The 15,184-nt window shown below is 36.4% G+C and overlaps 1 protein-coding gene across 2 annotated transcripts in view; it reads right to left on the minus strand.

Annotated features, from left to right (window-relative positions):
• Positions 1–15,184, minus strand: part of LOC144977647 (uncharacterized) — a 439,534-nt gene that overhangs the window by 156,643 nt on the left and 267,707 nt on the right. The window contains exon 1 of one of the 2 annotated variants that reach the window (XM_078923065.1): positions 3,652–3,944. The exons of the other annotated variant lie outside the window; for it this stretch is intronic. The gene's annotated coding sequence lies outside the window, so the exon portion shown is untranslated. Of the gene's footprint in view, positions 1–3,651; positions 3,945–15,184 lie in introns of those variants that run through there. 2 annotated transcript variants of the gene reach the window in all.

A 15,184-nucleotide genomic window follows, 5' to 3' on the forward strand; every position in this document is an offset into this window, starting at 1 on the left:
TGATCATACTTTTGGAAGGGGGGAATTTCTTTCCTGTTAACTGCAAAATGGACTGTTTCAGGGGGGAAAGGTGGGGCAGGGTGTTTTTTTTCGGCGGAAAACCGGCCAATTTAATAGACCAAGGGCCGGGGATAAAAGGGGGCTGACGAAAAGAATAGGCTGTTTTAAAGGGAGATGGGAGAGAGAGGGGTGAGAGGGAAAAGAGGGGAAGGGAGAGAGAGTGTAGACGATAGATGAAGGTATATCGATCGATAAAGATAGATAGATAAAGATAGTAGTAGATAGATAGATAGATAGATAGATAGATAGAAGATAGATTTAGAGGAGAGAGAGAGAGAGAGAGAGAGGAGAGAGAAAGGAGGAAAGGGGAAAAGAGAAGAAAGAGGGGAGAAAAGAAGGGGGGGGAGAAAAGGAGAGAAAGGGGGGAAGAGGAAAGGGGGGAGAAAGAGGAGGGAGGGAGGGGGGAAAAAGGAGAGGAGAAAGGAGAGAGAGAGAGAGAAAAGGAAAAGAGAAAAGAAAGGGGAGAGGAAAGAGGAGGAGAGAAAAGAGGAGAGAGAGAGAGAAAAAAGAGGAGAAAAAAGGGGAAAAAAGAGAGAAAGAGGAGGAAAGAGAGAGAGAAAAAGAGAGAGGGGGGGAGGGGGAAAGGCAGAAAGAGGGGGGAAAAGAAGAAAAGGGGGAAAAAAAAGAAAGGAGGAAAGAGAGAGAAGGGGAAAAAAGAGAGAGAGTTGTGAGAAGAAGTTGGGAAAAACAATGAAAAGATAGAAGAAAGATTAGATTTAGAGAGGGGAAGGCAGGGAAAAAATTGGTGAGAAGGAAAAATGAGTGAATTTGGGGGATAAGTAGAAAAGTTTTTAAGAAAAATTGGGGATAAATGTTTACAAAAGACAAAAAGTTTAAAAAGTTTGAGGAAGATAGAAGGAAAAAGAGTAAAGGAAAGAAAAAAAAATTTTGAAGTTTAAAAGGGGTAAAAGGGGGAAAGAAAGAGAAAAGGGGCGAGGTTAAAACAGAGGGGGAAAAGGGTTTTAAATGGGACAGATTGGTACTTGAAGAAGAATTTATTGATGGAATAAATTTTATTGACTTGTAAAGGGTAGGTTTAATTAATTAATGTACATTAATAAACAAGCCGATAAAAGCGTATCTGATAATTATGGGAAACGTGAATAAATTGTTTTTGATAGTTCATGGACTCCTGAATATAAAGTAGATTCTAAGCAACTAAAAGTTCATTTCCAACAAGATTTAATGTTGAGTTTTTTTTAACCAATTTGAGGGCCGAAAAAATGTTAGTTATGACAAAGTTCACGCACTTCCCCAAAATTTATTAAAGTACCCAGCTACCCAATCGCTACATACAGGGTGGTTTCCTTCTTTTGAAAGGGGCGGGGCGTTGGCCAATGTTGAGTACCTATTTATTTACAGCTGATATCGATTTATATAGCTTGATGCGGAAGTGTAGGGGAAGATGGGTGGGAGAAGTGGGGGGGGGGGGGTGGGGGGGGGGGGGATAATTAAGACGATTCTTTGCGTGTCCAAAGCGCTACGACTGCGCCAGCCAGCAGACTCAACGTGTTGAACAGCCCCCATCACTTTTAATGCGCGGGGCTAAAGGTCAACTAGGTTTGCAATAAAAATCTCGAACCGAACACTTTGACGAGTAAACAATAACCCTAAAATAGACATTACGAATTATTGCAATCTCCCCCTCGACGACGAAATAAATAAATAAAGGACAGTTAGTTGAAAACCGGTTGTAGGGAAACACATAAAAAGGAGGTGTGAACGGTGGACGTGGTGTAACGAGTCTCCACGGAGAGGTCGGAGGTGTTTGAAGGGGTGAACTTTACGACTTTATTTTATCTGACAGTTTTATTTCAATTAAAATAAAAAGGAATTTGGACAAAGGGGAGGGAACGGGGGAGGAGGAGGAGGAGGAGTAGGAGGGGGGAGGAGGAGGAGGGTAGGAGAGGAGGAGGAGGAGGAGGAGGAGGGGAGAAGAGAGGGAGAAGAGAGGAAGAGGAGAAGAGAAGAAGAGAAGAAGAAAGAAGAAGAAGAAGAAGAAGAAGAAGAAGAAGAAGAGAAGAAAGAAGAAGAAGAAGAAGAAGAAGAAGAGAAAAGGAGCAGAAGAAGAGAAGAAGAAGAAGAAGAAAGAGAGAAAGAGAAGAAGAAGAAAGAAAGAAGAAAGAAGAAAGAGAAGGAAGAAGAAGAAGAAGAGAAGAAGAAGAAGAAGAAGACAACGATAGCAACAACAATACCAACACCGACGACGACAACAAATCAACAATTACAACCTAGATAACAGCAACAAAATCATTTCTACAAATTCGATCATCCACACCACAGCCCCCCCCCCCCCCCTTTCCCCCCCTCCCCCAAATCCCCTCTACTACCTCATCTCCCCTTCCCTCCTTTTCCTCATTCCCCTCTCTCCACAAACCCTCACCACATCAACATCAACATCAAACTGAAATCGACATTAATGACTCGCTAATCTCATTTGCCTACATGATTGAATATGATTGCCAAAGCATATGGCTGTGCCATCCCTTGCCCTCCAACGGTGAATAGCACTCATTATATCATCAGCCCATGATTAACATCCTGGGATGTAGAAATTGACAGAATATTTTATACATACATACAGTCAAACCCGTTTATATCGATTGACCTAAGATCTGAAGGCCGTAATAAATAAAGATACATTTTCTCCCGTTTTCAACTCACATGATTTGTGAGTAGGTACGAGTGATCACACACAATTTAACATAAATTTGTTTACACGACAGATGTTTGACTTTGTGAGTGTTCTTTTTTGTTTGTTTGTTTGTTCTTTGTTTATATGTTTGTTTTTTTTTTTTTGTTTTTGTTTATGTTTTTTTTTAATTTATTTTTTTGTTATTGGATGTTTATTGTTTTGTTTTTGTTGTTGTTGTTATTTGTTCGTTACTTTGTTCATTTGTTTTAATTTGTTATGAGTGTGTGTGTGTGTGTATGTGTGTGTGTGAGAGAGAGATAGAGAGAGAGAGAGGGAGGGAGAGAGAGAGAGTATGAGAGAGAAATAGAAGAAGAAGAAGAAGAAGAAGAAGAAGAAGAAGAAGAAGAAGAAGAAGAAGAACAGAAGCAGAAGAAGAAGAAGAAAAAAGAAGAAGAGAGAAGGAAAGGGGGAGGAGGAGGAGGAGGAGGAGGAGGAGGAGGAGGAGGAGGAGGACGAGAGAGAGAGGATGAGAGAGTGAGAGAGAAAGGGAGAGAGAGATTGTGTGTGTTAGTGTGTGTGTGTGTGTGTGTGAGAGAGAGAGAGAGAGAGAGAGAGAGAGAGAGAGAGGGGGGGGGGGGGTAGAGGGGATTATAGTGAGGTTATAGTGTTTAATATCGCTATCAAAAGAGGTGGGGTTTATAAGAACAATGAGCTGCTTACTACCCTCTGGATAGGACGCTAGTTTATCGCAAAGTACCTTCCGTCAAATATAACAGACCTTGCTACCAAGTCAGTTTGGTTAGCAAGGGAGTTGGGATGTTCAACAAAAACATCGATTGAATTGAACCCGAGACCACTAACCACCCCTGACCTAGTGATTTGAATGCTCTACCAAATCGAGCTATTGGAAATAACAAGGTATCGACGACATATCAATTAATTGATTCAATACTCACCAAGGAAGCGAATAAAATCCCAGAGAAACAAACGCACGAATGTCCAATTAATTAATCCCCGAAATAGCGTGTAGGTAATTCAATCCAATAATAATATGATATCAATGAGTCAATGACACAACTGGGAGACAAGTTACCTGCTCCTGATGACCCACATCGCTTGTGATCTCCGTACGGAGTCGACGAGCAACGCGACGAGACGAGACGGTAGGTAAATGTCACAGGAGGAGGGAGGGAGGGGCGTTGTCCTCAAAATGAAACACAACGACAGACAGACACCGGGCCGGTGGTATGGCGGGGAGAGGAGGCGGTGTATGTGTGTGTGAGTGTGTGTGTGTGTGTGTGTGTTGTGTGTGTGTATGTGTGTGTGTGTTATGGGGGGGGGGGGGGGGGGGGGGGGGGGGGGGGGGGGGTGCACTCAGTGATACGAGGACGGTTAGAAGAACTGCTGCATGCAATCATTGCGACTGTGTTTTTGTTTTGGTCTCGCTATTACTGCTGGGAAGTGGGAAGGTGCATACACAGTCTGCACCGGTTATATTTAAAAATGTTATTATGTAATTAGGGGGTCTGGGTTTATTATTACAATGATTATCATGAGTGGACACGGACTTTGTGAACGATACATGAATATATTTATTGTGTGTGTGTGTGTGTTGTGAGTGATGAGAGGAGAGAGAGAGAGAGAAGATAGATAGATAGATAGATAGATAGATAGATAGAGAGAGAGAGAGAGAAAGAGAGAGAGAGAGAGAGAGAGAGAGAGAAAAAAAAAGAGAGAGATAGATAGATAGATAGAGAGAGAGAAAGAAAGAGAGAGAGAGAGACAGATAGATATAGAGAGAGAGAAAGAGAGTGAGTCTGTGTAAATGAAAAAATAATAAACAGCAACAACAAAATATAAATTTTAAAAAAAATGGTAATGAAATTAAAGCACCTCTAAACAGTACATCTTTACGTTTCAATATTATGTTAAAAGAACTTAACATGCTTCATCTGGGGGCTACCTGCCTACTCACTATGTCTGCCATTGATAGCTTGACAGGTGTAGGTACTCGTTTACATTTGAGTCCAATGAGGTGGTGAAATGTACCCAATTGCCAAGACATTTCACGACTCGACCCACCTTAGAATAAAAAGTACCGATTTTCTTTGTTTAGAACCAAGCTGCTCGTCGTTGCTGGGCGACGTGACATCAGACTATTGAATCCAATTTGGGGGAATCATCTTAATCTATCAATGCAATTCAATGTTCATATTATATTTTCTAACCAAATTATAAAAACAGGTGTTTAGCCAGATTTTAACCCTCTCCATATCGTCACATTCGTTACGATACAGCCAACATTTTTCTTATTCAAATTTCTTTTGTACATCATAACATTTAAAGAAATTGAACAGTGTGTTGTAGAGCATGTTTTGATAAAGAAATTATGTATCACAAGAACTTACTACTATTATGTCTGAGTGATAAAAATATATTTTTGTGTTAGTTTGGTGTGAAGTTTTGGGGAAAATCCTGAAAATGGCTGGTAAGGAGAGGATTAATGGCGTCGACTGCCCAGTCCTCTCTAGCACCTATAGGGAATGAGATTAGCGGAAGAGTAGCGTCCCTTGATTGGAAGTCATCTTACAGAGAGAACGTCAATTTGGTTTTGAAGTGTCTCGAGCCGCTTTCACCGGAAGCAAGGACGAGAGACGCATGCGCACAACCAACATGACGTTTCTCTCTAATAACTTTTCCGCCGGTGACGTCACAGACTATGGGTGACGTCCAATCAAGGGAAGCTACTCTTCCGCTAATCTCATTCCCGAGACTGATAGCATTATTCATAATGGATTGATATTTTTAAAAAATATTATATAAATATAATAAAACAGATAAGAGACGCTGGATGAATCTGTCAATAAAAACAACATCGTTTGAGAATCAGCGAACCGTGGTGCAGTCACGGTCTTAGAATCTACTCTGGTTTACACCTTTAGCAGCGGCGTTATATTTTAATCTAACCAGAGACCGGTAAACCTGATGCTATAAATACAATACAAGAATAAATACGGACATTTTAAATTTACAGTATTACCCTCGGTTAACCATTTATTTCGATGCGTCTCATAATAATATACTTCATCTATTCCCAAAATAATAATAATAAATAATATAATAATAATAATAATAATAATAATAATAATAATAATAATAATAATAATAATAATAATAATAATAATAATAATAATAATAATAATAATAATAATAATAATAATAATAATAATAATAATATATAATAATAATAATAATAATAATAATAATAATAATAATAATAATAATAAAATAATAATAATAATAATAATAATAATAATAATAATAATAATAATAATAATTAATAATAATATAATAATAATAATAATATTAATAATAATAATAAAAATAATATAAAATTAATAATAATAATAAAATAATAATAATAATAATAATAATAATAATAATAATAATAATAATAATAATAATAATAATAATAATAATAATAATAATAATAATAATAATAATAATAATAAAGTGATAACAATTCAAATTTAAAATTTCTCTTCTCAATCCAACTTTTAAATGTCTTTTGATACCTGGGTCATCTCGGCATATATATTTCCATTTAAAAGAATGAAAGATGAAAAAAATAAATACGAACATATTTTTTTAGAGAATTTCTACGAATTTACCATGCTCAATGCGCTTCACAATGTTTCATCAATTCTTCCAGCAGGCATTATGAAACCATAATATTTCCATTTCGTAGAGTACCAGTGAACTGTTAGGCGTCAATTTTGTAACTAAACTTTTACAACAATATCCGTCATTCTATAACTAGGTACTCATTCACACCTGAGTCGTGTGGGGGGTAATGTGTGTAAAGTGCCTCACCCAAGTACACAGCGTCGGGACCAGAATTTTCCACTGTCACTCATCCAGCCACTGATCACATTTAATATTGCTTGACTTTTGTAAAAAAGACAACCCACAGTACAGCTACTAACTAGGACAGCAAAACCAAGGCGAAATTGTCACAAATTGAATCTCGTCCTAAAAGGGTTAAATATTAAAAGCTTTCCAGTGGATTAAATGGGTCGTGAAATAATTATAATAATAATAATAATTATAATAAAGAAAATTGGGGAATTCCGGTATTTTTACAAGGACGGGACCGGGACCGGGACCGGGAGGTTCATTATCAGAATATCAAGGGTTTTGGTGTGTTTGGCGCGTTTGGAATCTTTTTTTCCCCCTCTTTTTATTAGCTTGAAAAAAATTAAATATCATGAAGAACAAATGACAACAACAACAACAAAAAGAAAAAGATAAAAATATCCGTTATTTTATTTTAGACCTGACTGCATATTTACCTGGACTTGGCCGGAAAAATTCGTAGTTTTAACATCACATGCACATGTGACCCATCGTCTCAAAACGGTATTATGTCGGAACGAACCAGATGCTTAAAAGCCGACATAAATGTTAAACTGGTCAAAAATATAAATTGTTGGCATCAGCACCCTAAAATATGGTATCCATTCTCCTCAATAAAACAAACAAACTCAACACAAGTCTGGTATTTCAGGCTATAAATTCAATTTTCAACATCTTAACCATCCCGACTTAATACCGTTTTGAGGTGAAGGGTCACATATTAGACACTAGAACTACTAGTAAAAATGACCAATTTGTCATGAATAATTTTAAATATTTCCGTGAAATCCCTTATAGACTAGCTACAGTAACTAAACTTTGTTTACAAGACGTTTTATTAAATTAATCTTTAAAAATATTCTTGTCCGTTTGAAACTAGGCATCTGTATTTCTACGAAATATAATAATAATAATAATAATAATAATAATAATAATAATAATAATAATAATAATAATAATAATAATAATAATAATAATAATAATATATAATAACAATAACAATAATCTCTAGCATACAAATATTATGAAATGAACAAACAAATAAATAGATGTGTAAATGAATAAATAAATAAATAAATAAATAAATAAATAAATAAATAAATAAAGAAATATTTAAAAATATGAATATTTCTTTCCTGGTTATTATACCTACAAGCTGTGACAAACTCGGACCTAGTGATTTAAAGACCCATGTAAAATTCAACAAGCAGCTGTTCTACCTCTAAAAGACACACACACACACACACACACACACACACACACACACACACACACACCAATAAACTGTCACTGTCCATGTTTTCTTTGTTCTTTCCCAAAAATGTTCCCATACCGAAGTCACGTGTTTGCTTTGATAATTAATGCAAATTTAATTGTTTACCATTATTGAACTGGATGGTCAAGTGAACTTGTTAAAAATTAAAAAAAAAAAACAAACAAACAAAAAAGAAAGACACAACAAAGAACTCCCCCCCCCCCCCCAAAAAAAAAAAAAAAAAAAAGAAAATTAAAACAACTAAACCATAGAGAACATACAAGGAGGAAAGAAATTTTCGGATTAAATAAAATTTAAAATGAGATTTTAAAAATAGATAAAGGTAAAAAAAAGATAGAAAAAGAAAAGAAAAAAAACGGAACAGACCCTTCCCCTTCTCCCCTAAACTTAACTTAGGAATTTTATTTCCATCAATCAAAATTCACCAAAACAAAAAATTAATAAATAAATGATAAAAGAAAAAATAATAATTAAAAATTAAAATACAATCAAAAGAAAAAAAAAAAAAAAAAAAAAAGAAAGAAAAATTAACTAACCCCCCCCCCCCCCCCCCAAAAAAAAAAAAAAGCAAACAAACCCAAAACAAAACAAAAATTAAAAAAAGAACTACAAAGAAACAAAAAGAATAACAAAGAGAAAAATGTAGCTATTTTGAATTTTAACCTTCAGCGCTTCAGTTATAATATTATTAATATTATTGTACTCGTAATTACAGCTAATGTTATGAACCAGTGAAACTTGTACAAGCTGAATTCTGGTTTTTCCCATTCATTAAAATCCATCGCCATCTGTTGTCCAGGTCAGTCAGTCGAGCGTCCGGCCGGCCGGCCTAGTCAGGTGGTCAATGGGTCAGGTATCTGGACACTGGACATTGGACACTGGACAAGGCATAAATTATTGATGGCATTATATGGAGTCGTGTCACCTGTCAATGATACGAGTAGATTGTCGTAGCTGCCAAGGCAGTCAAAACTTGGATGAATTTGATCCATCAGGGGAGAAACAATTTACATACAAACAATTTTTCTTTCTTTTTTTTTTTTTGTACTTCGATTCTTTCTTCTCCTCCTCCTCCTCCTCCTCCTCCTCCTCCTCCTCTTCTTCTTCTTCTTCTTCTTCTTCTTCTTCTTCTTCTTCTTCTTCTTCTTCTTCTTCTTCTTCTTCTTCTTCTTCTTCTTCTTCTTCTTCTTCTTCTTCTATTACTACCACTACTTCTTTTATTATCATTTATTTTTGTACTGCGATTCCTTCTCCTCCTCCTCCTCCTCCTCCTTCTCCTTCTTCATCTCCTCCTCCTCCTCCTCCTCCTTTTTCTTCTTCTTCTTCTTCTTCTTCTTCTTCTTCTTCTTCTTCTTCTTCTTCTTCTTCTTCTTCTTCTTCTTCTTCTTCTTCTTCTTCTTCTTCTTCTATTACTACCACTACTTCTTTTATTATCATTTATTTTTGTACTGCGATTCCTTCTCCTCCTCCTCCTCCTCCTTCTCCTTCTTCATCTCCTCCTCCTCCTCCTCCTCCTCCTCCTCCTCCTCCTCCTCCTCCTCCTCCTTCTTCTTCTTCTTCTCCTCCTCCTCCTCCTTCGCCAGTTACTAAGTTACTCTGCGTCATTACGAGGGAAGTGACGTTTATTATTTATTTCTTCGAGCTTCGAGCAGAAACATTTACACATATGATCAGAATAAGGATTTTTAAAGTGCACAATGATCATCACCACCACCCCCGAGAGTGTTCTGGTTACAGCTGAGCTCCCTCAGGAACTGATAGAAGCTAAAAACAATACAGAAATGCGCTTCAACAGTCATGACGCCACTTCCCTCGTAATGACGCATGGTAGCTTAGTAACTGGCTCTAAACTATAGGAACAATGGCGGACGCCCTTATGAAATATTTCTCCAACGAGCATAAAAGCGTAACCAGAGGAATAAAAAACAGCAATATAAATCTGATTATGTTTTGACTTTTACACATTCTGATCACAAGACATATGAAACGTTCTAGCCATCATGAAGAAGAAAAAGTACCGATTTTCTTTGTTTAGAACCAAGATGGCCGCCGTTGCTCCTTTCTTATGAGGAGAATAATAAGACGAACATAAACAAACTGGAGAGAGAGAGAGAGAGAGAGAGAGAGAGAGAGAGAGAGAGAGAGAGAGAGAGAGAGAGAGAGAGAGAGAGAGAGAGAGAGAGAGAGAGAGAGAGAGAGAGAGAGAGAGAGAGAGAGAGAGAGAAAACCCGTAAAAAACCCAAACGTAGTGAAAACAAACACTGCAAACAAAACACCCACAGAACAAATAAAATTCTACGACAAACTCCCCCCTTTTCTACAGACAGGAGACAGACATCACGAATGCAAACCAAGAAAATTGCAGTATTGAAATCAAGATAAGGTTTTACACAGGCTTCCACAATGCTTTAACTTTCTCCTTACCGACCATTTTCACTATTTTTCCCAAAATGCCAGGCTTACCCAACAGAAAAATAGATTTTTTTAACACAAACTAGCTCTCTACAAAACAATTTAATATTCTTATGAATTAAACAAAGATCATTCTTCAAAGTTTGTGATTTACAAAATAAATAATCTGAATAAGAAAAAAATGTATAGTGTGTCATAACAAATGTGACGATTTTGCTGTAGGTGGTAAGGAGAGGGTTAATACGTTGACAAAAACACACTCGTACTCTTTTATCTTTAAAACTCTTTTTTTTTTAAGATCTGAAAAAGTGTGTACGAAACAGTGCTAGACAAAGCAAGAAAAATACAAGAACAATAAACCATCCCAACACCCCCCCCCCCACACACACACACACGAGACCAGCTGTGGGAGCTGCTCAAAGTTGATTCCTTGGGAAATACTCTTTCCTTGTGTTATCTCATCGCATATAGATAGATTTAAACTGAGTATCTGATGGCCCGTATAATAAGCGTTCTCTGTCGGGAAAAAAAAAAATCATGTAACATTACAAGCTCATTTTCTCGTCCCACAGGTTAAGTTTTGCTGTTGGTTTGGGACTTCTTGTAAAGCGATTTGAGTACATTCAGTGGATGCTGCACTCAATCGTTTTTTTTTTTTTTTTTTTTTTTTTTTTTTTTTGTTTTTTTTTCTTAAATCGATCAAAATTTGAAGCAAAACTTATCTGGTCAATTTGAAAAGCCCATCGTCTAAAAATAGTATAATGGCGGAATGGATCAAATGCTTAAAGCAGAATTAAATGTTAAACTGATCTAAAATATAAATTGTTGGCATTAGAAACCTAAAATATGGTATCCATACCCCTCAATAAAACATAAAAACTAAACACAAGTCTGATATTTCTGGCTATAAATTCAATTTTCATCATCTTAACCATCCCGACTTCATACCGTTTTGAGGGGAAGGGTCACAAATGTATTATTTATTTATTTCCCAAATGCGCGGACGTATAGAATAGGATCTACTTTATAGAAAATACTACAGTTCTTCCAAGAATATTTGACGGTGACGTGACGGTGACGTCACGGTGACGTGAATTGACGAGACGGGACGGGACGGTAGCCGTTGGGAGCCACCCTGCTAATTTGAATGCAGTGTGAGATCAACCTTTCCAAGGGAGAACACCCTTGTGTGTTTTGTCAATATTGCTGATGAAACAATAAAAATAAAAATATGTGGACATTTAATAGAAAAGGTGAAAGTTGACAGGGTGCATTCTCCACCGTGACCCTAAAAACTTCAAGCTATAGGGAATGAGATTAGCGGAAAAGTAGCGTCCCTTGATTGGACGTCACCTTACAGAGAGAACGTCAAAATGGTTTTGCGCGTGCGTCTCTCTCGTCCTCGCTTCCGGTGAAGTGTCTCATGCCGCACAACCAACATGACGTTCTCTCTCTAATAACTTCAGCTCGTGTGACTTCCAATCAAGGGACGCTACTCTTCCGCTAATCTCATTCCCTATAAAACTTCTCTTTTATAAATATTTTTATTCTTCTCTTGAAAGCCCTATCACTGGGATTAATAGTTAAATTAAAAAAAAATCAAAATTAAGATTGAGCTTTATATAGCGCAATACCCACTAAATGGGCTCAAAGCGCTTTACAAGGGGTCCCTGATCAACAGCAACATTTAACATGTAGGACGGAACATAACGCCTGTTAGGCGATATTACAATTTTTCGGACAAAGACAGCGCTGTTAACGGCCAGGTACTCATTTTACACCTGAGTAGTCTATCTGCTAGATGTCTATTTAATGTCAATATGTATTAAGAAGTCAGCCCTTCAATTAAAATAAAAACAAAGTATTAAAAAAACATTTTAAAAACCATTAAAAGAGAGAAAAAAGAAGAAAAGAATAAATTTAATACAAAAAATTCAAAATAAACAAATAAATAGACTTGATAAACAAAGAAAAAAAAAACAACAAGAACTCAGAGCTTTCGTGCGGCTATGTGGTCTAGTGGTATGACACTCGCTTTCGGATCGGAAAGTCCTGGGTTCGAGCCTCGATCGGCGCATGGCTGAGTCCTTGGAAAAGGCTCTTTACTCACATTCTCTCACCGTACTCAGGTGTAAAATGAGTATCTGGCCGTCAACAGCGTTGTCTTTGTCCGAAAAATTGTAATATCGCCGAACAGACGTCGTGTCCCGTCTTACATGTTAAATGTTACTGTTGACCAGGGACCCCTTGTAAAGCGCATTGAGCACATTATGTGGATATTGCGCTATATAAAGCTCAATTTTCGTACTTTTGTTAAATTCTGATTAATCCTACTTTTTATTTTTTTTATAACAAAAACTCCAAACCCCATTATTATTTCGTATTTTTAATCCTATAAATTTCTATTCTTCTATACTGACATTTATCATAATCTATTATTCAAGATCGCATTATAGTGACATTTAAAATTGTAAGTCTTTATTCCCTCCAGGCTCCGCTTTTTCTTGTGTGTGTGTCTGTGTGTGTGTGTGTGTGTGAGGGGGGGGGGTGGTCTTAACGGTTATGAGGCCTGTAGGCATGGCTATTTATATTTCATTAATTGATAAAATGTTTAGCTTAACTCTGGAGTAACGTAACAGACAAGACACATTTTCAAAACAAAAAATTTGTGTCAGAAAACTCATCCTTCGAATATCGATTGATTAAAACGACGCTCATCTTGTCAATAACTTCAATAAAGTCTTCCTTCCAGTCCCAGGTTTGAGAGTTGTTTTTGTTTTCTTTAGTTTTTTTCATTTTTTCATTATTTAAAAAAAAAATCTTTATGGTCTAGTGGTATGACACTCGCTTGCGGATCGGAAGGTCCAGGGTTCGAGCCTTGCTTGGCGATAGTTGTTGAGTCATTGGAGAAGGCTCTTTACTCGCATTCTTTCACCGTACTCAGGTGTAAATGAGTACCGGGCCGTTAACAGCGTTGTCTCTGTCCGAAAAAATTGTAACATCGCCTAACAGGCATCATGTCCCGTCCTAAATATGTTAAATGTTGCTATTGGCCGGGGACCCTTTGTAAAGCGCTTTGAGTACATTTAGTGAATATTGCGCTACATAACAGCTCCATTCTTAAAGCTCAGTTCTCATTATTAAAGTCCTTAAAACTATGTAGTCTAATTTATTAGTTTAGGAAATGATTTAAAAAAAAAAAAAAAAATTAAAAAAAAAAATAAAACAGCGAGCGTGAAAAATCCCACAATTCTTATCAGTATCATCCACGTCCCGTGTTATGTCAATACAACAACGACACTGGAACACGCATTCCGTATATATGTAAAAAGAAAGAAAAAAAAAACACACACACACAAAATACGGACGTTTTGTTTCGTTTCGTTTCCTGTCTCCATTCATAAATCATTCTTTTTAATCCCCCTTTGAATAATTAAACAGCTGCGTTTTTTAGTTTTTAGCCCAGCCGTGCGAGACCGTTTTTATCGTTTGTTGCACCCAAGATAAAAAGGATACGGGGTTTTTATTTTCATCATTATTATTGATAGCTATTTGTTTGTTGTTTTTTTTTTGTTTTGTTTGTTTTTTGCTTTAATATTTAACATGTTTTCTAAAAAAATTGCATCTGTTTGTTTGTTGTTTTTTTTTTTTGTTTTGTTTAATATTTAACGTGTTTTCTAAAAAAAATAAATAAATTGCATTGTCCGATCCGACCGACCGGCAAATTCCACGCCCCTTTCATTAACTACCCTCCCCCTATGGGAAGTATCTAGTAATGTTTACACAATCTATAGATTCGGTATTTCACATAGCAATCAATCACCTATAGATAGAATGCGCTTGGCTAAGAAGTTCACAACATTGCCATCCGGAAGTATAACGGACCAACACACAAATTCTGTGTAACCATGAACTTTTATAGTCTGGTTAATACAGTTTAGTGAGAACAACTCACAAACGCGGATGGCAAAAACAATAACAAAGTCCTGAGTGACGTCATCTGCATACTATCTATAAATAATATGCGATTGGCAAAGAAGCTCACAACGTTGCCATCCGGAAGTATAACGGACCAACACACAAAACTGTGTGTATCCATGAACGTTTATAGTCGGGTTAATACAGTTTAGTGAGCATTACTCATAAACGTGGATGGCAAAAAAAAAAAAAAACAAAAAAAACCAATAACAAAGACCTGAGTGACGTCATCTTCGAACTATCTATAGATAGAATTAAGTTGACGTCACTCGGGTCTTTGTTATTGTTTTTTAACCATCCATGTTCATGAGTAATTCTCACTTAACTGTGAAAAAAAACCCAACAAAAAAAAAAACAAAAAAAAAAAAACAAAAAAAAAATCCAACACTAATGGTTCGGCTACGTAGTATGGCACTCGCTTTCGGACCGGAAGGTCCTGGGTTCGAATCCAGCTCTCAGCGCCGACGCATATTATAGTTGAGTCTCTGGAAAAGACTCTTTATTCACATTCTCTCTCAATCGTTACTGGGTGTAAAATTGCACCTGGCATTTAAATAACATCATTGTCACTGTCGGAAAAAAAACCGTGTAATAATTTACGTCTTCTCCAACCAACTATGTGTTGCTGTTAGTTATAGACCCCTTGTAAAGGGTTTTGTTTGGTTGGATGTTTATTGCGCTATATAAAAGCTCAAGTTTAAAAAAAAAAAAAGGTTTTTTAAAATAATTTTCTTGATTTTTTTTTTTTTCATTTGATTTTGACTAAAAATTGTCTTCGTTTACTTCACAATGGCATATCTAGACTTAATCTAATTTATTCGATACGTCAAAAGGCTGGTGGTTTTTTTCTCTCCACCTGATTGTAGAGATAAAAAGTGGCCTTAGCATAGTTAAGCCGATAAGCAAAT

Source organism: Berghia stephanieae, chromosome 7 (assembly GCF_034508935.2).
Source record: "Berghia stephanieae isolate SIO BIC M18660-M18661 chromosome 7, UCSD_Bste_1.3, whole genome shotgun sequence".
NCBI classification, from domain to species: Eukaryota; Metazoa; Mollusca; class Gastropoda; order Nudibranchia; family Aeolidiidae; genus Berghia; species Berghia stephanieae.